The sequence below is a fragment of the Labrus bergylta genome, chromosome 3, assembly GCF_963930695.1.
Source record: "Labrus bergylta chromosome 3, fLabBer1.1, whole genome shotgun sequence".
NCBI lineage: Eukaryota > Metazoa > Chordata > Actinopteri > Labriformes > Labridae > Labrus > Labrus bergylta.
The window spans coordinates 29922827-29946534 of NC_089197.1; the positions used below are offsets into that span (position 1 = coordinate 29922827).

Here is a 23708-nt window from a genome sequence, read left to right on the forward strand (position 1 = left end):
ACTGAAATACATACAGGTTTACAACAAAACATAGAACATGAATGGAGAATTGAACTTAGACATGTTGTGGCTGCAGCAGTTAATGTCCCCATTTCCCCAGGATCTTATAAAGACTGAACATCTTCTGTTCAGCTCACCTGCCCCTCCAGTGTCGGGCACCTGGGGTATTGAATTTCACTGAGAGCCGGGTCCTTAATGAGAAGCAGAACGACACCTTCATGTTATAGCTTATGCCCTACCTCTCTCCAATTCTATGACTTGCTTTAATAAATTACTGTCCAATAAGAACTTTTATGATCTTGGCATATGTTGCCTTTTATAGGTGAAAATAATTGCGTTCCCAGATCACCCTGGCCGTTCTGAACATGAGAATGAGACTAGCGGAGCCTACAAAATGAGATAGTTTCACAGTGTCTGCACAAGTCCTTCTCATTCGGGTGGTTACACCTCCTCCCGCCTCCGCCTTACTCAGTTTCCTGGTATACCTTCACAAGCAACCCCCCTTCTTCCTCCTCTTTGCCACTCTTAACTCCACTCATGCCTAGAGAGGCCTGTGCTTGCATGCCAACAGGCACTCTTAAACCCACAACCCCATCCCCCATTCGACTTCACACGCTCACCCCCGTACACACACATACACAGAGTCTTGTTTTTGAGTTCCCACTGAAGTGTGACAGAAGCCACTTGACAGGTGACACACACACTTGATGTTATCGGGTCAGGTCCAGAGATTCAGCCTCCTGAGTGATGAGAGACTGTCACCCGCATTGTTTATCTACGCTACACGAGGGGAGAGAGAGAGGAGAGAGAGAAAGAAAAAGAGCGAGAGCTTCTTTCTTTCTTTGCCATACATCACTCAAGGGGAGAAGGAGAAAAGAAAAGAGGGACCCCTTCTCCCCTCAGACGACAGTGTCAACATGTGGAAACATATCTAGCCACAACCAGCGACTTAAAACAACTTTTTGACGTTGAAGACGGGAAAGAATTTTCCTGTTTTACTTGATGATATTGCTCCCTGCTAAAAGAACTCTTTTGTGCTTCAAACAGAAGTGCTCTTCAATCATTTAGAGAAATGTGCTGGTGTCGCCCCACAAATTGATGCGGCTTTGTTATCGGCATTGTCAATTGATTACACCTAGGGCCATAATGAAATAACTAATTGAATGTGTCCTCTTGTAAACAATTTGCTGGAACGTACAGAACACAAACGGCCACGACGTGCCTCCCTCTTAGAGACTGTGAGCCGCTTTTAATTAATTGAAAACCCGCTCTGATAACCTTCAGACAACTATAGCCTGAGAGTCGGATTATTGACAAGCCAGGGAATACTGCAACAAATATCACAAGAATCAATATCTGACAGATAATCTTCAGTTATGTTTTTATATTTAAATTTAATAACCAAGGAAAGTGTGTTTGTGAAGTGAAACATAACCCAACATCTCAATCTCTCTTGGAACCAGGGCTCGAAGGTCATCGTCTCTTAGGCCGGAATTTCTTTGGATTTCATCAAGGACATGGTGAATTAAAAGACCAAACACTTACATCTCTTTGTAGTAGAGAGCTCTAAACCAGAACAACGAAGGACTCTAAAAGCCCTTTAGAGCTTCATTCATTCATTCAAATGCTCTTTTTCTCTGTCTTCATTTGTGTTCTCTTTCACATCTGTAACATATCCAGATGTTTTGGACTCAAAGGCACAGTCCAGAAAACGACACCACAACGTTTCTTGTTACAATAATTATTTATTAAATTTAAAATATCTTTAGCACAGGTTAAAAATTAGACACTTCCATCTACCATGAGCGCCTTGGGATTGAACATGGTTCTAACATGGTTGAAAATAAACACTCTTAGAAACCCAAGAAGATTTCTCCCCACTTCCTCCTGTTGCTGTTCTTCATTAAATGTCACAATAGAGTTGTTAGGGCAGAGGCAAATTTGGCATATAGACAATCATCATATTCACTGGACATATAGTATAAGAAAAAACTGACAAGGATTTTCAAAATGCCTTTCCCTTGCAAATCATGATTTGGAGAATTTGGAATGAATCAAATTATCTTCTTTTTTTGTACCAGCTGCTTAGGTCGTTTAATGGTTTTGTGTTCATAAATAGGTATGCCATTTCAAAATATCGGCACATTTAAAGCTGGTGATTTGTCATTTGGTGTGATAACTCAAGAGTGGCAGCCCAGTTTCTACTGCTTTTAAGCAAAGGTTTTGCCGTGGCATTTTATTGGCTGTGTTAGACACTAAGGATATGTAATTAATTATTGAATGTTTGCAAGTGAGCGTGCATTGAAAATAAGACGAACAAAAACAAACTACAAAGAGTCTGGCCATGCTGCCATTATTCCCCTCTTTTTCTTCTTCTTCCCAAACCCCGCTCTTCCACAAACCAGAGATTCATGGTCCTTTTTTTGCCTCAACCCTACCTTATGAAACATAAAAAAGATAACAGGTAACATGAGCAGAGCACTGTAGTAAATGGCAGGCCAATGCATTAGTTATCAGTAAGAAAACATTAACAGCAAAGACATATATTTTCCAATTTTGAAGTCGTTTACAAACCATATCCGTGTTCACAATTTATTACGTTTTTCTATGTTTGAGTTTTCTTTTCTGTCATTACATGCCATATGAGAAGTCTGGATTACAAAAGTACCTGAACAAATTGCTTGTATATTAGCATGCATAGCTGTTTGGTATTTACATCCTATTTACAGTGTTGAGCTAAGAAGAGAGGGATCTACAATAGGTTTTCTTTCATGTGGTTCATTTACATTTCTCAGATGGAGAACAAAAAGCAGCCTCGTACGGAGAGTACACAGGACATGCACAGAAACCAGAATATTTGCTTGACTCAACAAACCGTGTTGTTTTTATTCCCGTACAGTGAAAAAAGGAAGCTCTGAATTCTGTAACAAGCTACATCTCTGACCAGGGCTACTGCATTGCATAACATAGATCTATTTTCTCCCCCATTTTTGTCTGTATCGCACAGCAGTCTCTGAGCACAGGGGGCTAAGAAAGGTTAATTTACGATGTTAACCGTGCCGTGAAGGGAAAAGCAAATAGGAAAGAGCATGCACAGCACCAGAGAAGGACATTAAGCTGCGGCCACATCTTTCTCTTTCTCCCTCCCTCTATCTGTCCAGTGACAACAGTAGGGCCCCCTGATGTGTACCGAGACACAGAGCTATCACCATCCATCATTGCAGACATACTGAGAGGATCTTTCAGCAGTGATCAGGCTGTAAACAGGCGCACACCATTGACACCTCAGTATTTATTTGTTTATCCTAGTGTTGTTCATAGCCACAGGAAAATGCCCCTATCAATGTAACACATGTGCAAGGACATAAAAAAAAAGACATGATTGTGGACAGTTCAGTTAATAGGATCAGGGTAGCACAAAGGAAAAGACATCAAATGAAAATTCTGATAACTACAGTATACATTAAAGCTATTGGAAATTACTCCACAATGTAACATTGAGTCACATTTCTATGCAAAATGTACTTTTTTGTTTCTTTTGGTGGTGCGAGTTGTCGGATGAAATGAAGCTGGAACATGTTGACCAAGTGATGGATCATATAATTTAGTACCCAATCATTCTTACAATCGATGGATGTGTTTGGTGTTTAGTCCATAAAGGGTCTCGAGGTTTAAACTGTTTGACAAAAGAATCAAATGGAAGACGAGCTCTGGAAAAAAGGAGACTTTTTTAGCAACTTACTGCTATTTTTCTCTCTTCAAGATCGATCTATTAGTTATTAAAAAAACACTATTGTTAGATGAAGTATGTACAAAAATAACCATTACAGCTCTAGGACTAATAGAAGACTTGGATATATATTTAGACTGCAGGCAATATTTGTAATCCAGGGGGCAGTAACCTGCTCATGGGGCGGTGCAGTCATTAAAGATATTGCTTATTTAGTGAGAAGAACATCAGTGCAACACTGTCAGTTCTTGCCCACTACTACAGGTCCTGTGTCCACCTCCTGCTCAATTATACTCAACCTCTAATAAAGGCAATCAGCAGCCCCCTGTCCTCACCGGGGGTCCATAAACACTTGATTTCACAACACTGCCTTTGATAAAGGAGGGAGGTGACTGCAGGAGCATGTTAATGTGCTTTCCCATAAAGCTTATCTCTGACTGGGGTCATGGAGGCCAAGTGGCAGGGGGCTGATCGCCATAGCAATAAGACCCCAGAAGCTGTTACTGCAGCTTACGACCCCTCTGACAATAACAGAGCCAACCAAGGGCTACCTTTGGATAATCAAACCCTTGGTCCAGGCCCATGTGGGAAATAATGTGGACATTTACTGCAGTACAATTGAAATGAGGGGCGAGCGCGAATTAACCTTTGGTAGCAGAGCAGGGGCTCATTGTGATAGGAACCATAAATTTTTTAATTGTCCACCAGCAGCAGTATTTTAAACGCATGTAAATACAAAATCATGAGCTGACCCACACCATTGGGACACGGCTACTGTTTGAACAAAGTTGAAACAAAGTCACTTCGCAAGATAAATTCAAAAATGTCCCTTCACAGTTCAAAGGCAGCACATTTTGTGAAACATATTTTTAGGATATCCATTGTTTTTCCTGTTTGTACACTGAGCTGCATAATTATGTTTCTTCTGCGTTTGTCAGGTATATGTGATGATTCTGTATAATTCCGTGGACCAAAGACGGGAGCTTTGAAGAACACTTTGATAGCATATGGTTATCCCCCCGCTGTGTCACACTCACTGCTCCGTAGGGGGCCCAGAAGGGACATATGCGTAACTTTCTGGACTCTCCAAACTTTTCACTCCTTGAAAAAACTGAAGGATTACACCCTGTTCACAGCAGGGGGAACAGCATGCATCCTAGCATCTCCCCTTGAGCCATCTTTAATCTTTATTCTACATCCTAAAGACAATGTGCCAGCCAAACAAAACCAGGCTGATAAGGCAGAGTAAGGTTATATCAAAACAACTTCCTGTGCACCTGACCCTGAATGAACATGCACAGCCTTTACAGGATCACAATCAGCTAAAAAAACAGGCAGTTCTAAGTTTTTCTTATCCATTAGCTTCATCAATTGTGTTTCAAAGCAGGCAAATTGGAATCCAGTTAAGCTGTTTTTCCTGCAGTTAATTTTCTCTCTTCTGGCTCAGGTGCAAGGGACTAAATCAAGCTGTCAGAAAGCAGACTGCACAGCTAAACGGTGCAGGCTGAAATGCCACCTGTCCGCAGCTTCTGGCGATTTATTACTTCACTGTTTATTTATTTCCTTAGTGGCAACTTGGGTATTTGTCCCAACTCCCTACTGCTTATGACAAACTGAGCCTGTGTGTGTTTTGATGCATTCAAATACAACAAGGGTTTTGGCAATTTCCCCACAGATCATTGTTGCTAAAAGCATTTGTTTTCCTCCATTACCTAATCAGAAGCTAAAGATTTGGTTTACTGCGTTTATCAATGCTATTACACCGAGGTCGGCCCCAAGCATTTACTTAAATTGAGGCATATTGGTTAATCCGATTGACTCCGACCCCCAAATCTTCTTGGGTGCCCATCTCATCTCAGCGAGGGGGTTGATGGCAAACAGATCTCCAGCTTATGCACGGGGCAGAATGAGGTGGGAGTAAGGGCTTTAAAGGTCCATTATACAGCCCTGTCATTAGGTGCGTGACATAAGGAGGTCTGCTCCGTCTTTGCTGCTGTCTTGCTATTAAAAGAGCCTTCATCCACTGTATTAACTCCAAATCTATGCTGCCTTTGATGCTACATTTAAGCCTTTTACCAAGTTAATTGTAAGCCAAAATACCTAAACAAGCAAAGTATTTTGTGTTCAAGTTATGACGATGTTGATTTTTCAAGAGTCTGGAGTCTGCCTGGGGGTCAGGATTAGAGCGGAGCAGTTGACATGGACTGCCTCACTGTAATCCTTCCACCTTTGACCCTCCTCCCACCACCCCAACCATGTCAGACTGGAGGTCACTGTTAATCATGACACCCCACCAGACACACACATAGACAGTGTTTATGTCTGTTAGAGAGAGAGAGAGAGAGACAGAGGGGAAAAAAAACATAGATTTGTGTATGTCGAAGAAGCTGCTGGGATTTCCCACTGTGTATTCCCACTTACATTTGTACTGAACATTATCCTCTGATGTTCTTAAAAAGGAGGCACAGAAACTTTAATACAACTTTGACTTCAAGAAATTATGATTTATTTTTTTTGGTTTGGCATGGTGACTGTTTGTAGACCTGTGATACCCATGAGCCTTGAACACTAATGCACGCAAGAGATGCAAATTAGAGGAATTGTAACCTACAAAAAATTATACATGCTTTTGTAACGGGAGATTTAAAAAATGACACCAAAGCTGATGTATTATTCTAAAGTTGATACAAAAACAATAATTGAAGCAGCAGATTGTATTTTTTCTGGAAACGTTTTTGCTCAGTGCTAGGATATCCCTTGCTGAAATGCACTCTGGGAGTTGTAGTGCTTACTTCCACTTTTGATTATAGACTTAGATATGTTACACAGTTGCTAATCTTTTCTACTGATAATTGTGTCATTGCACTTTCTTCTTGGAAAAAAAAAAAAAAAAACTTCCCCTGAAACCGCCTTCCCCTTTGAAAGTGAAGTTAATTTATTGCTGGTCATTTTAATAGCCAAATATGTCACAGCTTCGTTAAACCAGCTTTTCATGGTTATTCTCATTTGCTAAAACCCTTTCACAGACACAAGCCAGTATTCTATTTTTAATGCTGGGTTATTTATTCAAGCCCCATGAAGTCCAAAGGATCTTGAGTGTCACTGTTATCATCACCTTTGTACCTATTGTCTGTCTTAAAGGTTGTTTTTCCTCCCTGGTGTTCTACCTCTGTGTTTACTCTGCTCCCCCCTCCTCCTCCTCCTCCTCCATGTGTATCTGCTCCAATGGTCTACAGACTTACGCAGTATGCACACACACCATAGCCAGTCAGTGATGACACTAATGGAGTGTTTAGCCAGGAGGACACAGACTTATTAACCAGTTGAGAGAATAGGCTAGATGGTAATCAAATAAAGCCGAGATAAGTTAATAAGCTGTATGTGTAATGGAGTGAGCTACACAGGCTTTATCTTGACTGACACCGCTCTTGTTTGCTGCTACTCAATGAGACACAAGAACTGTACTTTCATTGTGTTGAAGTCGAGATAATTTTTTATCTCTGTTTTATTTATCACACTCTTTATCCATATGGTTATTTTTAACTTGATGCTACAATTAGGCTTTTCCTTGCTTTGCCCGATCGTGTTTTTGTATCAGACATGTCAGTGGGACAATGTGACTGGGACCCCCTTTACGTAATCCAAACACAAGATTGTGGACCTGCTTTATCCTGCTCTCACAATGACCACATAGATGGATGGGACACTTTGCTGAAAGGAGATTAAAATCTATCCCGAAAAAGGAGGAAATGGGCAGGGAATGGAGGTGAGAAAGGTATTAGAGTGGAGAAATGGGAAAGAAAAGTAGGGATGTGTGTCTAAAGAAGTGGAGGGTGAATGGAGGGAAGAAGCGGTATAAGAGAAGGAAGGATGATTAAGTGGGGCCCGTACGAGGGAGGAGGAGTAGAGAAAGGCAGTGGACAGGGCCCAATAGGGGGTAAATCTAAATCAGTAGCGCTCTATATCCTTCCTACCCCTGCTCCCCTCCCCCTTCAACATATCCATCATGTTAATATACATACAGCGTGGCCCTCTGGGTAATATATCTTTGACCTGTGATTACGCTAACAGCTTATTGTTTGCACACTGAACAATCCCATTATGTCGACGATCTGTTTACATACAGCCTTGCTGTTTAGATTAGTGTGGTGTGTGTGTGTGTGTGTGTGTGTGTGTGTGTGTGTGTGTGTGTGTGTGTGTGTGTGTGAGAGAGAGAGAGAGAGAGAGAGAGAGAGAGAGGGAGAAAGCGAAGTTGCATCTGTGTGCACGATCATACTTTCTGTATATGTACATATACATCATTGGATGTTTATGTTCGAGTGCTGACCCCAGTCAGGGTCAATGCCAGATAAAAACGCATATGCCGCCTGACTGTCAGGGCAGAACACCACAGCTCATGCATTCAAAAATACAGAAATACAAATCAACCTGTCACACACTGCCTGCAGTTGTGCAGAACCAGGGCTTTGTTTGATTTCTCGGAAAGTGGAAAGCCTTGAGGCTCAGAGAAGATCAGCACTCGCTCAGTGTCTTTCTTCCCACTACATGTGACGTCTCGTGTTTGAGTGATATCTTCATCCTTTCCTGCATTTAAAATCTTCTTCAACTAATCACTGCTAAGTCGTAAGTCCTCATTTCAAGTTTGTTTACTTGTTGACTGTAAATATGCTCATGTGGATGCTCAGACTGTTTGGGAATTCTATAAATTGGCTACACACAGTGGGGGCATACAACTTAAAAAAAGATTAAGTGCCTGAATTCTGCTCATATTAAACCTCTCCTGAAAATAAAAGGTACCTTGACTAGATTGTTATAATTTGAATTGTTTTAATCACATTTTTCTATTCTTAACATTTTTATTGAAGCTTTGCTCAGAAGAGAAGCTGTAGTGGTCAGTCTGTAAAGAATAGTGGAGAAAGAAGAGTAAAAAGTGTTAAGTCAGAAGCTGAATATCTGGCTGCCGAGTGAGGAGCTCATTAACACAGCTGACCTCAGACAGGACATCAAGTTGTGAAAGCCCAGAGAGCTGCATGACGGTGTAACTGTGTGAGGTCACAAGGTTACTGAGCTCCCTAAGCTAGATGCTGCTCAGGAAGAATATTCTGCAGGGGAGCAGACCAAGAGAAAACTTGAAAATAGGTGCAGCGCAACCTTCCATTTTTCAATCCAGTACCAGTTCCTATTTATTGTTTCTTCTGCGCCTTCCTTCCTTTCTCTGCTCTGCTCTCGGACTTCTCTGGCAGCATGTAGACTCATTGGGATGTGCAAATCCCTTTGACATAGGATGAATAGACAGTTGCTGGCAGGATGCCCCATGCCACTTTGTGTGCTGCCACTTAATTGGAGCGCCCCAGTTTGCCTCCCCCTCCTCTTTTCTGCTACCCACGCTCGCTGTGGCCAGGTTCTGTCTGACATCAAAGACCAGGTTACTGTATGTGCCCCTTCAAAGACTTTAAAACCTATCAGGGTGGCTGTTTGGCTGAAGAGGCCTCATCACAACAGGAGTTGTTGCTGTAAAAACTATTTTACCATACTCAAAAGCAAAGTAAGGACATGTCATCCTGACATTGGGATTCCCATTCTGATTGGGAAAGTCTATCCAACGACTAGCTGCACAGCTTTTTCTATGATTAATGGTCACGTTCCATCTATAAGTCAACATGCAGAGCACAGCATCTGAGACTATAAATAGTGGATATACTGTACATATATACAGCAACATATTCGAGTGGTGCTGTGTAGGATTTTTGGATCTGTATGCATGCGCTCATTTCTGTGAGTGTGTTTAAGTCAAAGTGAACTAGCGTTTGGTAAATTTCCCCAATGCCATGTGCACAGAGCTTCATTCTCCTCATGAGGCTCTAGAGACGTGAAGCACAGAAGTGGACTGTGGGGGACAGCAGGGAAGGCGAAGGGCCGCTGATAAGTCATGGTTTTCTTGGTGCACAGCACACGCTGAGAGGTAGAGGGTGCACAGAGGTGGAGATTAGGCATTAAACAACGTAGCAGTTTCCCTGTTGTCCATGCAAAGGTTTTCTGTCTTGGTTGGATGCTGTCTGTTCATTGGCTTGTCATGTTATCTTTCAGTCCATTTGGTTATCTCCATAGTCCATAGCAGATGGAGGTCAGAGTCCTCAAACCATGGAAAAAAAAAAAGAAGTGGCCCACTCATGATGACAGCAGCTTTGCTACTGCAGTTTCAGCCCACTTACTGGGATGGGGAGGGATATTATTGCAACTTGAAAGAGTCAAAAGGACGATTTTAAGAGAAATCTAATGTAAAAAAAAAAAAAAAAAAAAGAAGAAATATTTATAACACTCATTGCTTGGGTTAGCTTTTCCTCTTCAGTTTGACAGCTATTTCCTGATGGAACTGATCGATGATACCAATGTAACTGCTGACTCTAGATTCTTGAATGGTATTGAAATAATAATATTGATAACTCTTGCCTTTATGCATCTATTTAGATTCACAGAAAAAAGTGTCCTGACACCTGGGTACATATTTCTTTAACTATGAGAAAACCAGCTCTTAAAACGTTTTAAAAGGTTGTTTGAAGTATCCACACCTTGAGGTTTGTGATCTACTGGGGAAGTGGTAAATATACACTATAGTCAGTTCCATGCTGTTGTCATCATTCGTCTCTATTTACATGTACTAATGCGGATATTAAAGAGGAAGACTAGGCTGTTTGGTAACGAGAATAAGAAGAATAGGAAGCACATCTTTTTACAATCCAAAGGGTAGAGAAATGATATTGGAAATGATAATTACATGTTCTCTGAGGAGGTAAGAATGATACTGACTTTATATGGAAAACACTGAACCATGAGTAATCTATGCACAGTCATGAACGTTGATGAAGTAGCTGAGAGCAACTTGTTATGTTTCCTATATAAGGAATACGAATAGGGATTTATTATGATCTATTTACAGAAGCATGCATCACTGATATTCCCACCAAAGAGAAAATAGTCCTTCCAGTGTATTTATCTGGCGTTTCAACCATCTCATAATTATGAGTCTGTCTCTTTTTTTTTTCTTCTTTTATGTTTTGTAGAAAAAAGCCGGAGGTAAAATATCAGGGAGGGAACCAGGAGTAGCAAGAGGCTGTCAAGAATTTCACTGTGAGAATTTTTGGTGGGGATTTCAGCGGGTCTCGTCTTTTGTTCTTCAGTGAAGTCATTTTTGAATGTTGTGCTTTGTAGGTGTCTTCGTGCGATTGGTCGGCCGCTCTGATGTCATCGCTGCTCAGTCGTAAGGTTTATCTGTTAAAAGAAGCAGAAAGATGGAGGAAGGAGAAGAAAAGAGAGGAGAGAAAAAGAAGTCATTAGACAGTGAGTCAGGCCAGTATTCTCTCACATACTTTCATGGGTAGTGTCTCCATTCACACACATACCCACTCACACACATGTACACACAGTGAGGCATTGAGTGAGGTCCACAATGCGAGCTATAACTCTGTACACCCGTCCAGTCTTTATGGTGACACAGAGTGAGTCACGGTCACTGTATTTGGGGGTTGGGCACTGCTCTGCTGTCACTGGTGCGAGAGTCAAAACAAAGGCAGAGTGACCACCCTGTGAGTGTACATGGCAAGCCCACTTGGCTCAGATTCAGAGTGACAGTGGCGTCAGCATGGGGGGTGACTCTTTAATCAGCTTCAATTAAGGCCAAAGACAGACAAGAAAATTCAGTGTGGATGAGTGTACTGCACGTCTACTTCTCTTTATTCAATCTCTTCATGTTTTACTCTTCTCGGAATACTTGTTTTTTTAGTCTCTTTTTTGTATCTAATGTACACAAAGTTTGTTAGAACCCCACTGCAGCCTAAGTAAGGATGATTCATGTAGCCAGAAGCAGCACTTTGTGGGTGGGCCATTAGACACAGAGATTCTCATGGAATTCAGCTACTATGTACTGGAGATCCAATTACATGACCCTCCTGTAAAGGTGCCCTGTCTGCACCCATTATAAATCACCATAAACAAAGCAAGTATTGACAATGCATTGCATACAATTAGAGTTCTACTCAAACCTAGTCTAGAAGTGTTGTTGTTTATTTGCACAAGATGTTATAAATCCTACGCCTAACAGAATGCTTGTGTTCCCAAAGACGGATAAACCATGTGCAGCTTTTGTAAAATGTGATGAAAGATACTGTTCAGAATATAACTTTACTGTGAAGGAATTCCAAATATTAATTGGAATCAGGTTATTCATCATCATCATCATCAACCTTTATTTAAGTTCTCGGAGAGATCATTGAGGGCGACCCTCATTTACAATGATGCCGAGAAAACATACACAAATGATAAACAACGAGAAATGAGATAAAGCTACTACAAATTACAAATTGAAATTACTACAGTGATAAGTCAGCAATTAAAATCAAATAAAACAGTTACAGTCAGGTATTGGGCGGTTAAAAATAATATTTCTAAAGTGTCCAAAAGGGATAAAAGTGCTCAAATTCAGGTCCTGTTGTATTATTGGTGGTCTCAGCATATAGTACAAATGAGAAGTTAATTTAGCTGAGTGTCTGTGTAGGTTCTCAGTCAATCAAAGCTTGATCCAAAAGACAACTGGGCTGGTTTAAGGCCTTAAATAACTCCAACCAGACCTTCAACCAAGTCCACTTGCCTTTTGGATCAAACCTTGAATGTAGCTGTTGGTTTCATTATTGAAGTAAATAGCGATTGATTATCTCTGTAAACCCTCTTTTCTAATATGTTTAGGGTCTTTATTTTCAGTGCTACATTTTTAAAGCGTGCTATTTGTTATGGCTTGGCCACATCTGATTGACAAGCTGCTACCATGAATCTGTCAACCATGGTGGATGCAGCAAAACATAACAACAATATTGTCCAATATGGCTCCTTCCAGTTCCAATCAAATCAAGAAGATTACAGCCAAAATGAGAACTCGTGCCTTCAAACAGGAGGTTTTTTTATGTCAAATTTGCTACTCCACTTTTTATACACCGTCTATGATCATCACACACAATGATACATGCAGTGGCGTTATTCATGTGACATTGTTTCTGTTTTCTACCACTTAGAGCATAAATCACTGCAAGCTATACGGTCTCAGTTTTGTCCACCGTTTACGCAGCAGCGAGCCATGTTCTATGAGCTAATATCCTCACAACTGAGATCACAGCCATTGCCCGGGGGCGTGCCATATCCACTCTGAGAGAACAGCAACAGTTGAGACTCCATCCCTTCAAGACTGCATGTGGTCCCAGGGTGTGTGATAACTGAGTATGTGATGGGAATGCAGGGCCATTTGGACCTCCAAAGCCAGGTGTTAGCACTTCAGCTCACTGCTTCATCAATAATTGACAGAGGCAAACCAATCAGAACAATTTGCTCCCCACAGCGAAGTGCTAGAGCAGCCTAACACCGGTGAATCATTAATGAGGCAATTAGCTGAAATGGTTAGACGGTTAGCCCTCCCTGGCAGCGCTCCTGTGACGCTACGCTAAGCGACGAGTCTGCTTATTCAGGAGCAGCCGATGATGGAGTGAAGTACAGGCCAAGGCAGGCTAACAGGGGAGAGACAGAACTGAGCCTCCTTAAGGTTGGAGTGTAACTTGTATCAGTGATGCCAGCTCTCCATCTGTTGACCACCACTCAGAGGGCCAATAATGGGAACAAGCCCAATTGGCCATTACCATGGGAGATTGACCTTTATTGGTTGTTGTTACCATTGCACAGACCAACAGAAGCCGTCTCCCGGGTGATTCAAGTGTGGGAGAGCCTTTATGGACATGGATAAAATCGACCCCAGTGACATCACTCAAACATGGAAGGGGGAGAAGCAACAACAACAATAACAGCAAAGATGGAGTTTGCCTTTGAAGAGCAGAGATCCTGGATTGTTGTTTGAGAGGAAAATCAAAGCCCCCGGGGAGCTGCTCACAAAGCCCCATCGATCGACCATATTGGAACCATTTCATAGTTTATCGATGCTCCTCTGCCTGCTCTCTCAGCCCTGGGTCCAGTACAGGCTCAATTAAACCAGCAACCTTGATGTCAGGAACAAGCCATGCAAACTCGACACGCTGCACAGATTATTCCCAAATACACACACAGCCTACCCACTCCTATCTGAAGCTGATAATTTACACACTGTTTACTTTGTTTAGGCCGGATGAGATTAAAATTATATTGTTTACTTTTCCGCATTTACAGCTTTTCCTTGCAAAAACAAGCTTTAGTTTTTCGGCTTCCCAATCATCCTAATGCATTCTCAGTTTCAATATATCTTTGTGATGGAGGCATTTGGAGTGAGAGTGAAAAGAGCAACAGAAAGGGAGGGAGGGAGACTAAAGAGAGGAGGGGGGCTGATGCATACTAAACTCTTGAGGGTCGTTGCTGTAGTATTGCCTTATAGCAGGCCAGTCCCTGCAACAACTGTGTGCTGATTAGTTTTTCTGTATTTATGAAATACATTTATTTGACATATTTGCTTAATTTGTTGTAATTATACTCTGCTAAAATGCTAAATCTCAGACCTTCATGTTGTGTTTGAAGGGATCACATAATGCTTTTTAGGGTTTTATGGGTTCACTGAGGATCATTTCTTTTAAATGTAAAATGTGTGCTGAGCAGAAAACAAATAGAAAAACACTCTCTCTTTATCCATCCACTTTTTGTAGCTTGAAAAGAAAAACAGGGAGCCAGTGTATGATCCTTTGTTAAAAAAAGAAACACCGGTGTCAAATTAGCTTTGATGACTTATTTAAAGGCCAGTGGGAGATAAACGATTTGCGAAAGAGAACAGAAAATAGCTCAAGTGATCTGCTCCATTATTGCCCTCATTTGAACACTCTCGAGCTCGATTTCCTGCAAAGTCTGAAAGATTCCCTCCGGTGTGATGGTAGGTCACGCTTCACAAAGCAATCTGTCCTGGAAATAATTTATTAAGCTGATAGAGGGCAGTTCACAGGAGCTCCAGAACGTAGATAATAGTTACATTTAGATGTTTTTCATCCTAAGAAGTCTGTGTCAATTTATATTATCACATCATATTTTGGTATCTAACGCTCTGAAGATCAATCAGGCCTGCTGGTCTATTAAAGCCTGTGGAAAAGGTCTTAAACCAGATTATGAGATCTGCCAATTATGGTAAAAATTGTAACATTGAATACCACCTGGAAAGTTCAACTCAGTGTAAAAAATAAAAAAAATAAAAAAAAGCAAAATGAAGTGGCTATAAAAGATTGTCTTGCTAATTCTTTGAAAAGAACAGGGAGTAAATGTAATTGATTAGCCGCTGGGTCAACCTCTGTTGCTGTTATTGACACTTGTGCAGATATTGTAGACAGATAGCCTCTGTTTAATGATTGCCATTCACTTTTATGGCCCTCTCAGGATACCATCCTCAATAAATATTTGCAAACAGGAAATTTGCCGCGTGACTTGAGAGAGCTATAACCCTGTCCTGCGATGTGTTTTGAGATTAACATGTAATTAAAATAGTAAATCAATATTTATTAAGCAGTAATATACAACAAATGAGAAACCTAATCAGGTCATATAATGAGTCGCTGCATGGAGGAGGGCCCTTTAAAGAAACATTACATATATGAGCAGATTAGATACCTGCAAAATGGCTTTAATAAAAATCAATCAGGCACTCTGTTAATCACTTTGAATACATAAGAGTGTTCATTACTCGTTCAGAAATGCAGGTGGAGGGGCTCTGGTGGCGCAGTGGTTAGTGCACATGCTCCATGATCAGACGCTGTCGTCATTCAAGCGGGCGGCCCAGGTTTGAATCCGACCTGTGGCTCCTACCCGCATGTCATTCCCCTACCTCTCTCTCCCTGATTTCCATCTCTATCCACTGTCCTGTCTCTCGACACAAGGCACAAAAAGTCAAAAAAGAAATCTTAAAAAAAAGAAAATGCAGGTAAAGACCCCTGAGACCCCTTCACTTCCCTTTAACGCATTTTAAGACTTTTAAGCTAATAGAAGCTTCAGCTGCAGAGAACCCCCCCCCCCCCCCACACACACACACACACACACACACCTCTGAACTCATCAAAGAGGCCCTGCTGTCCAGACTTTCCACATCCAGTGATGTATGACAAAGAGACGATGTTAAAAGCTTAATGGACCGCTCCTCTTATTGTTTAAAAATTGCTCGACTTATAAATGGCCAACGAAAACATTGCTTGGCCTCAATTATGCATTGAAAATAAAGTTATGAGCCGGTGGCTGAATTATTGATGCTGGCAACGGGAACAAGAGGAATGTTGGCAATGTGTCACTGCTTTTCTGCTGAGGCTTCATCTTGTATTGATAATTTTTCATCTAAAAAGACCACAAAGTCTTGATCTGTGAAAGACGGAAAAACACACCACCAGTATTGGAAAATCTAATGCAATATTACCGGAAGAGGAAAACAGATAATAACAATAACACAACGCCGAGTAAAGAAATGGAAAAATAAAAAATCAAAGGAGAGAGACTGGACATCAGTGCTGCTTGTTGTTTAAGCAGCCTCAGAGGTGTTTCATTGATGCCAGTGTTCCTTCAAAACATATCCATATAATGTACAAGTTAGTAAAAAATGGGAAACAAGTAAAAAATAAAAAAAACACTTTGTCTCGGGACTGTCCCCTGAGGCTGACACACATCCTGAGATGTAAATACTACTGCTTCATCTGCTGATACCTAAGTGAGACTCAACCACACACACAAAAAAGACACGTGTACAAGTGCTGACAATTTCTTTGTGTGCAAATGCTTTGTTTAAAATATTAACATTTTATAAAAGTTATGGACCTTTCTAATACCGTTCCATAATATAAACGATACTATGCACAGACACAGACTGCTCATTCTTACATTTTAAAATGGATCTGGCAACACGATCAGGCGTCCCAAAGAAAAAGAGAGAAAACAAAGAACATGGTTTTATAAATGAATCTGCACGGACTGGTGTGCTATCAGTTTGTTTTAAGGACATCATAGGGGAGACAGCGATTACCCAATCAGATCCTGTGTTTATAGACCAAGCCACAATGAGAGCGACACTGCTCAGTGTTTCACAATCTGCAGCCATCTGTGCACACGCAGACAAACACACTGCGGAGTGAACATCTTCATGCAGTTGTTGCAGAGCTCTTATCCCCCCATCTATGCAAACTGAGCTGCCACTTCATTAACCTCTACCTTTTCTTTATTTTAGTCTTTCTCTCTTTATTTAGTGCTACAATGCTTTAAAATAAAATACATACTCTAAAGAAAGTCATACATGCACTCTGTAAGACAAAACTTCCCTTTATAATTATAATGGAGATGAATGTGTTTCTTAAAACACATGATTGATTGAGTTGCATCTAAGAGACATACAATTTAATGTCCTTGCGATTAAGTTCAAGCATCTTTGTTGAATATAGTTTGAATGTAAATCAGTCTGAATCTAGTTTGAGCTTAAAGAAACATATTTATCTCCGATATGTTTCATTAAAAATGGTCAAAAGCCTGACAGGAGTGAACTGTTTCTTTTAATTACTTATTAATGATTCAAACAATTTGTTTTAAAAGTTTATTAATATAAATGAATTAAAGAATGATTCTGTTACCCTTTCATAAAACATTGCATTCCCTAAATAAATGATAATTGCAACGCTCTTTGTTAAAGGGGCAGAAATAGATAAAGCTGGCTATAGAGCTCAGCAGCTGACATTTTCAACAGGCATTAAACAAAAGCTCACTGAATCATCCATCAGTCCTAGAACAGAGAAAGGTTGAGATAGGTTTGGGTTTCTAAGGGGGGAAAAAAGAAGTGAAACTGAGGTAAAATACGAGTGTCTGTTATAATTCTCAGGCAGCATTATGACTGGGCTCAACCTGCGGACGAGTTCAGGCCATTCACCATCGAAACATTACCAACATCTCCTCGCATGATTCACAGCTCTCATGGCTACCCCAGAGCTAAAGGGATGAGGGTTTTAGAATTGAACAACCACAGGTTATATCTACACAGCAGCTTTTCCGACCCGCACCTTTCCAGCCTACTCAAATACGTGTTACTCTGCTTGTGCTGCCTGAACAGCCAGCATGTGGACATATTTTTTTTGCTCTGTGTCAGTTTCATGCTGCCGTGACTCAACTTTTGTCATTCTTCGGCCTTTCATCTCCTTAAACGGCGACTGCTGAGATACTCTTTCTTTTATTTCCGATAAATGACTGATTTTATGATGAACTGGCAGTCAGAGGCCACCGTTAACCTTTCCACACCTCCACAGTGGTGTGTGTATTTTTTTTCACCTCATTCGTGAGGTGTGAGATGTGTGTGACCGTACAGAGCCGCCCACTTCTCTTCTCTTTTCCTCCCAGGGTCCCATAATGTTAGCCCGTGGAGGAGATCAATACACATCACACTGCGCAAATAAATACATTTATCACGCCGCTGCAACGCTCTGCTACAGCATGTTTCATCTGATAGGGGAAGAGATACTCAGACTCACCCACACGATAAAGAAGCGATTGCCAAACTGTACTATTTTTTTCTGTTAAAAAAAAAAAAAAAAAGGTCAGAAAGCAGATGTGTAAGGCAAGAATGAGACTCCTGCTCAAAAAATCACACTACTTTTGACTCTGTTCTGTGTCTTTTGCAAGCTCTCTGGATTTTTTTTTTCGAATCTCTTCTGAGAGAAAATGTTCCTTCTGTCGTCCCTCTGCTGCGGATAAAGAACAGGCGTTTGAGTAATTATGGTGCATTATCGCCAAGGAACGTTTGATTGCTACATTTTAAGCTGTGTAGTGAGCGGTGACAAACGAACGACCGTTTTAATTCCTGTCAGGAGGAAAAACACATGGCTGGAGCCAATGAAGTCAGCTCTCTCATTCTGCCACTGACTGAGACCATCTGGACTGAATAAAGTTTTTCCCTTTGAATCAACAGCTGTTGAGAATTACACGGGAACGCTCCTTCTCCATATATTGGACTTCCTTTTTTCATTTTTGCTTCATTTTAGTTTTAAACCGACCATGTTTGTTTTTTATGGTTTGAGTTTAGTGCCAGATTTGATCAGTGTACAACAACAAACCAAGACGAAGCAGGACGTTCTCGATGCACCTGTTTCCTTTTCGTTTTCTTTTCTCCGTTCATGTCTCTAGCTTTTTTTTTTCTTCCTCTCACTCACCCTCTCTGTGGTGGTGATCGAAGGGTTGACCATGTCAGTCAATATGTCAGAGGCTGACAGTTTTACAGCACATGCACTACACTGATGGGTACCATCACTCACAAAGCGATTGCCCCCCCGCACTGAAATCAAAAGATGCATGAGGGAGTGTGAAGGCTGAAGAAACAGAAGGCAGCTAAAATAAAACCAAAAATGTTCTCTTTTTTTAACAGGAACATAGAGGAAGATGGAAAAAAAAGCTTTTTCATTCAAGTTTTATCTAAGAAGCTGCCTCTTTTTAAAGATTTTCACAGTTTCTCTGAGCTGCAGAGATGGAACTGCTGTGGTTTTCTCTTTTCCACTGGCCAGAGAGGAACTTGTTCCACTCAGCTGACAGATTCAGTTAACGTTTTCACTCATGATGAAATACATAAATACATTTTGTTAACGTAAATGTCTTTCTTATGTATGTTTTCTTCAGTGTATCTGTTTAAAGCTGGCATTTTGTAACGCTTGTCGTCATTAACTTCTTGAGTCCCTCTACATACTTAAAGCAAAGATGAACTGAGAGCGTTCGTAGTAGTTTTTTTTTTTACTTACAGCTTTTGTCATTAAAACTGTTGTAAATGCTTAAAAAAAAATATTTGTGATGGCATTTTTTTTCCACCTGTGCTCGCTGACAGTAGTGATGGGAAACATGTAGGAAAAGTTCCTGTCTGTCCTAGACGGCTGGGTCAGGCAGGAAGCCGCAAATATGCATATTTGAGCCTGGGAATGTACTTACATGTCAGCCAATGCGAGGGTTAAAATGACCTGACAGATTTAGGAAAAATCATTTTTTTTATAGAATGAAAAATTACACAAAGAGAGAACATATTTTGACCAAATATGACCACTTGCAAACATATTATATAGCAAAACAGGAAAATGTCATCTCTGATATGTAATACACTTCATCCTCTCTTTATGTTGGAGAAAAAGAATTTGAGGTTGATTTTAGCACACGGATGCAGGATAGATTTACCGATCTGCCCGTCAGTCTATAAAATAATTCTGGGTAGCTTTGAAATAAGAGAGGGAAAGAAACTAAAGGCAACACACATTTGATCCCTGATGGTTTCATTTAATATGTTTTATGTGGAATAGCTGCTACTTACACACTAAGTTCTGATGCTGTGATCTGCTCTCAGCATTAGCCTGACAGTGTTGTAGATTAATTAAAAGAAGCCATGCTATTAATTGAAATGGAGCAGCAGCAGCCGTCTCTGTGCAGACCCAGGGGACGAGAGTCCTAAGCGTTCCCCAGAAATAAAGAGGCAGAAGCTGCCCAGAGGAGAGAGGCAAACGAGCCAATCTGTTTGTCTGTTTACAGGGACCGGCAGCAGAAGCATCCTGCTGCCCCGTGCTGTCATATGGGAGCCAGGCTCCCACAAACACATGCTTAATGACTCGATTTATTCACCCCGTCACTATATCTTCATCTCTGCCTCTCTGTTTTCTCTAATGGTCCTGCCCATATGCACTCCTAGTTCTCTGTGGAAATTTTAAGTTATGGCTTCATGGCTAACAACTTACCTATTTTTTTGTAGTCTGTGCAGGAGTGTGCATGTGGATGGGGACATATAAGACAGGACTGTGTGTCCCACTACAAACTTAGGGTCATGAAGGGGTCTGTTTTGTTTTGAGCAACGGTGCAATGCGTGTCAGTGACATCTGGGCCAACAACGGCGGTGCATCGATCAGCCTGTAGCTCTGGAAGGTCTCTCAAAAGCTTTATTCCTAAATCTATTCTGACAGGCGATGACATGATGGAGACGGGGCTGCTGAATTGATCGCATCTTCTCTCTCCTTTCGCTCTCCCACTCCCACTTCCCTTGGCCTCGCTCTTCTCCCTTTGTCCCATCATTCTTTGCCTTCTATCTCTTCTTCCCTCCGCCTCCCGTTTTTTTCCTCCTTCCCTACTCATCGCCTGGATGTGTCGAGCACAAGATGTCAGATTATTTCCCAGCAGACACTGCGCTGTGACAGAGGACTGGAGCTGTATATCACTGGATGACACTTCCACTGCCTCTCCCCCCTCCCCAGCTCTCCTCAGACAACATCAAATATCATCGGGCCTTTTTGATCACTTAAAAGGCTTGTATTAGGAGAGGAGCCGGTGCTTAAACAAAAGCAAACAAAGTGTTTCATCTGTCATGTTTGTCAGTGAGCCATATGTGCAGCATAACAGCGTCTCTATCAGAGAGGTGGTAAACCACACGATATCACACAATAAAGGACTTGAGAAACAGCTCAGTTCAGAGCCACTGGGTGTCAGAAGAGACAGAAATGTACAGTTTTAAAAGATTTTATTTTTTCTTTGAAAAATTTAATTATTATTTTTGTTTTTCATTTTAATTAGTTCCTTAAGGTTGGTTTTATGGCATATATATATATATATATATATATATATAAGTGGTGATTATCATCGAGGTAGACTTCATTTAAATGCAGTGAACATAAGCAAATAAATCAATCAATCCAGAAGGAAGACAAATGCACACAATACATGAAGAATATTTAGAAAATGTACATCCACAGAAGCGTAAAAAAATATAAAAGACATGGACCAAGAATACTTCCTAGGGGGGGACCCCTTGCTCTTAATCTACTTTACACACATTTGCTTAATTTAAACCTGATTTTTATTATACTGAAATATAGAAAATAAAACTGAAAACTGAATCCACTTCATTGAGATTTCTTATGTTCACTAAAGCTGGGCTTTATTCCACACCATGTAATTCTAATTAAAAGCACTGTGGGCTTTGGCACGGGTGGGGTCAGCCCCGTATCCAGACCAACCGATTGGCATATTGTTTCTATGGCACCTGTCCCCCCAGATTAATAACTCCAAGGTCTGCGCTGGCAAAGCATGCATAGATACCAGAAATTACAATACTAATTCAGGACTAGGGATTTATACAGCAGCCTCTCGCAGGATTTATGGCGGGGCAAGCGAGAGAGCAGAAGCAAGAGAGAGAGGAAGAGAGACTAATAATGTAGGAAAAGTGATTAGCTCAATGGGAGAAATTGTGCGTTTGTAGTCCTGCGATTATTATTGTGTTTCTCATCACATAATGAGTTTGAACAATGCAGTTAATGGTATTATTGGCCAGCCACCAGAAACAGGCAGTGTATATAGGCTTGATAGCACTTTTTGGTCAATAAATCACTCCAGTGCACATGGCAATATTTAAATCTATGTTATTAAAAGTGTTGGAACAACACTATCAGATTTATGTTGTGTTATTTTATTATGGATTGATTATCATCATCACAGGCATATCTGATTTGCGTGGAGGCAGCTGGAGCGTGCTCGGTTTAATCCATTTTGATTGCTCTGCAGAGGAATGCCGCTGCTTTGCTTGAATGGACAGCTACTCGCTGTGTTCCTCTGATGATTGCCTTACTGAGAAAATAAAACAAAGTGTTTTTTTCTTCTTTTTGTTGTTGCTCCATGTGAGTAAGAAGTTGTTTCTACAACAACCTGATCTCAAATTATTGTAAACATCTCTCACTTGCGTCCTCCAAATGAAAAAGAAACACTGAAAATGCATTATTGAGAGTACAGTGCATCCTTTATTGCCATCTCCCTTTTACCAAACTAAAGGTCATTTATCTTGGTAACACTTGGGACCTAAAGAGAATTAATAATTATTATTAGTTTGCTGAAAGATCATGTATAATTTCTTAAAAATCTCAAACACAGTACCATTCAGTGGATATCGTCAGATACAAAAGAGCTGCATAAAGGGCAAGCATTAAAACAGAGAGATAAATAATGTGTTACACTGGAGGAAAACAAAAAATGGAGGAGTGTGACCGCTATGTATACACTGCTCTCTGTTTGCAAAGTAGTCTGCTGTGAATATTATTCTAATCACTTTGTTTATAGGACATGTGATGAATGTGTAAATGAAGGCAGTCTAGACAAAAAAGGAAGAGAACAGTCTGAGCACAGAGAAGCGTTCAAGTATGTCTGCTCAGGGATACGGAGGCAGAATTACCGGCTCTCAGAACTGTGACAGCCTTGAAATTACAATTGAGTTTACCTCTTTCCCCGCTTTCACACCTTCCTCCTAACTCCTTCCCTTGTTTCCTCATTCTCTCTTGCTCTCTTTCTCTCACTGACGGCTCAATAACAGGTGCCATGCTAAGAGAGCTGTTACAGCCGTCCCTGAGTGGTTGTGTCAGCAGCAATGTAAGGGTTGAGCCTTCCAACCTGCTCACCATGCAGGAAAAAGGAAAGCGAGGAGGAGGGAAAAAAGCCTCTCCGGTCCCCAAATGATGCCCGCTGGGAGCCATCGTGTGCTAAATTTCACCGGGTGGTTCTCCCCTGTTTTCTGTCTTGTGGCCCCCGGACTCCGATTTACAGACAGAGCCATATTGGGCCTTTCTGCATGGTGGGGCCTGAGCAGCTGTGTTCAGCAGAAAAAAAATGACAACAACAAAATAAAGAAATAAATAAACAAATCAAGAAACACATAAGAAAAGCTTTTCTCCCTGCAAATGCACGAATAAGGACTTTTTGTGTTCCATCTGCAGAAAATGAACCGTGTAGTCGGACCTTGATTGCAGTTTGGCCTGACTATTCAAAAAAAAGCCCTAACTGTTGTGGAAAATCTACTAAATCCTCTCATCTGCATCAAAACAAAATCATAAAGTTACTGTGTGCCTTTTTTTTTTAAACTTTAAGAGCTAATTTTCTGCATGCAACTCCACTTCTTCTAATCCGGCCTGCTTTTAACACAAACAAGACGATGTGTCGTCATGATTGCTCATCTTTAACT

The 23708-nt window shown here is 40.9% G+C and overlaps 1 protein-coding gene across 1 annotated transcript in view; it reads right to left on the reverse strand.

The window, feature by feature from the left end:
- Positions 1-1731: 1731 nt before the first annotated feature.
- The window catches only part of mafa (MAF bZIP transcription factor a), an 82023-nt gene continuing 60046 nt past the window's right edge, over positions 1732-23708 (reverse strand). Inside the window, exon 3 of the mRNA XM_020652966.3 lies at positions 1732-10999. The gene's annotated coding sequence lies outside the window, so the exon portion shown is untranslated. The remainder of the gene's footprint in view (positions 11000-23708) is intronic.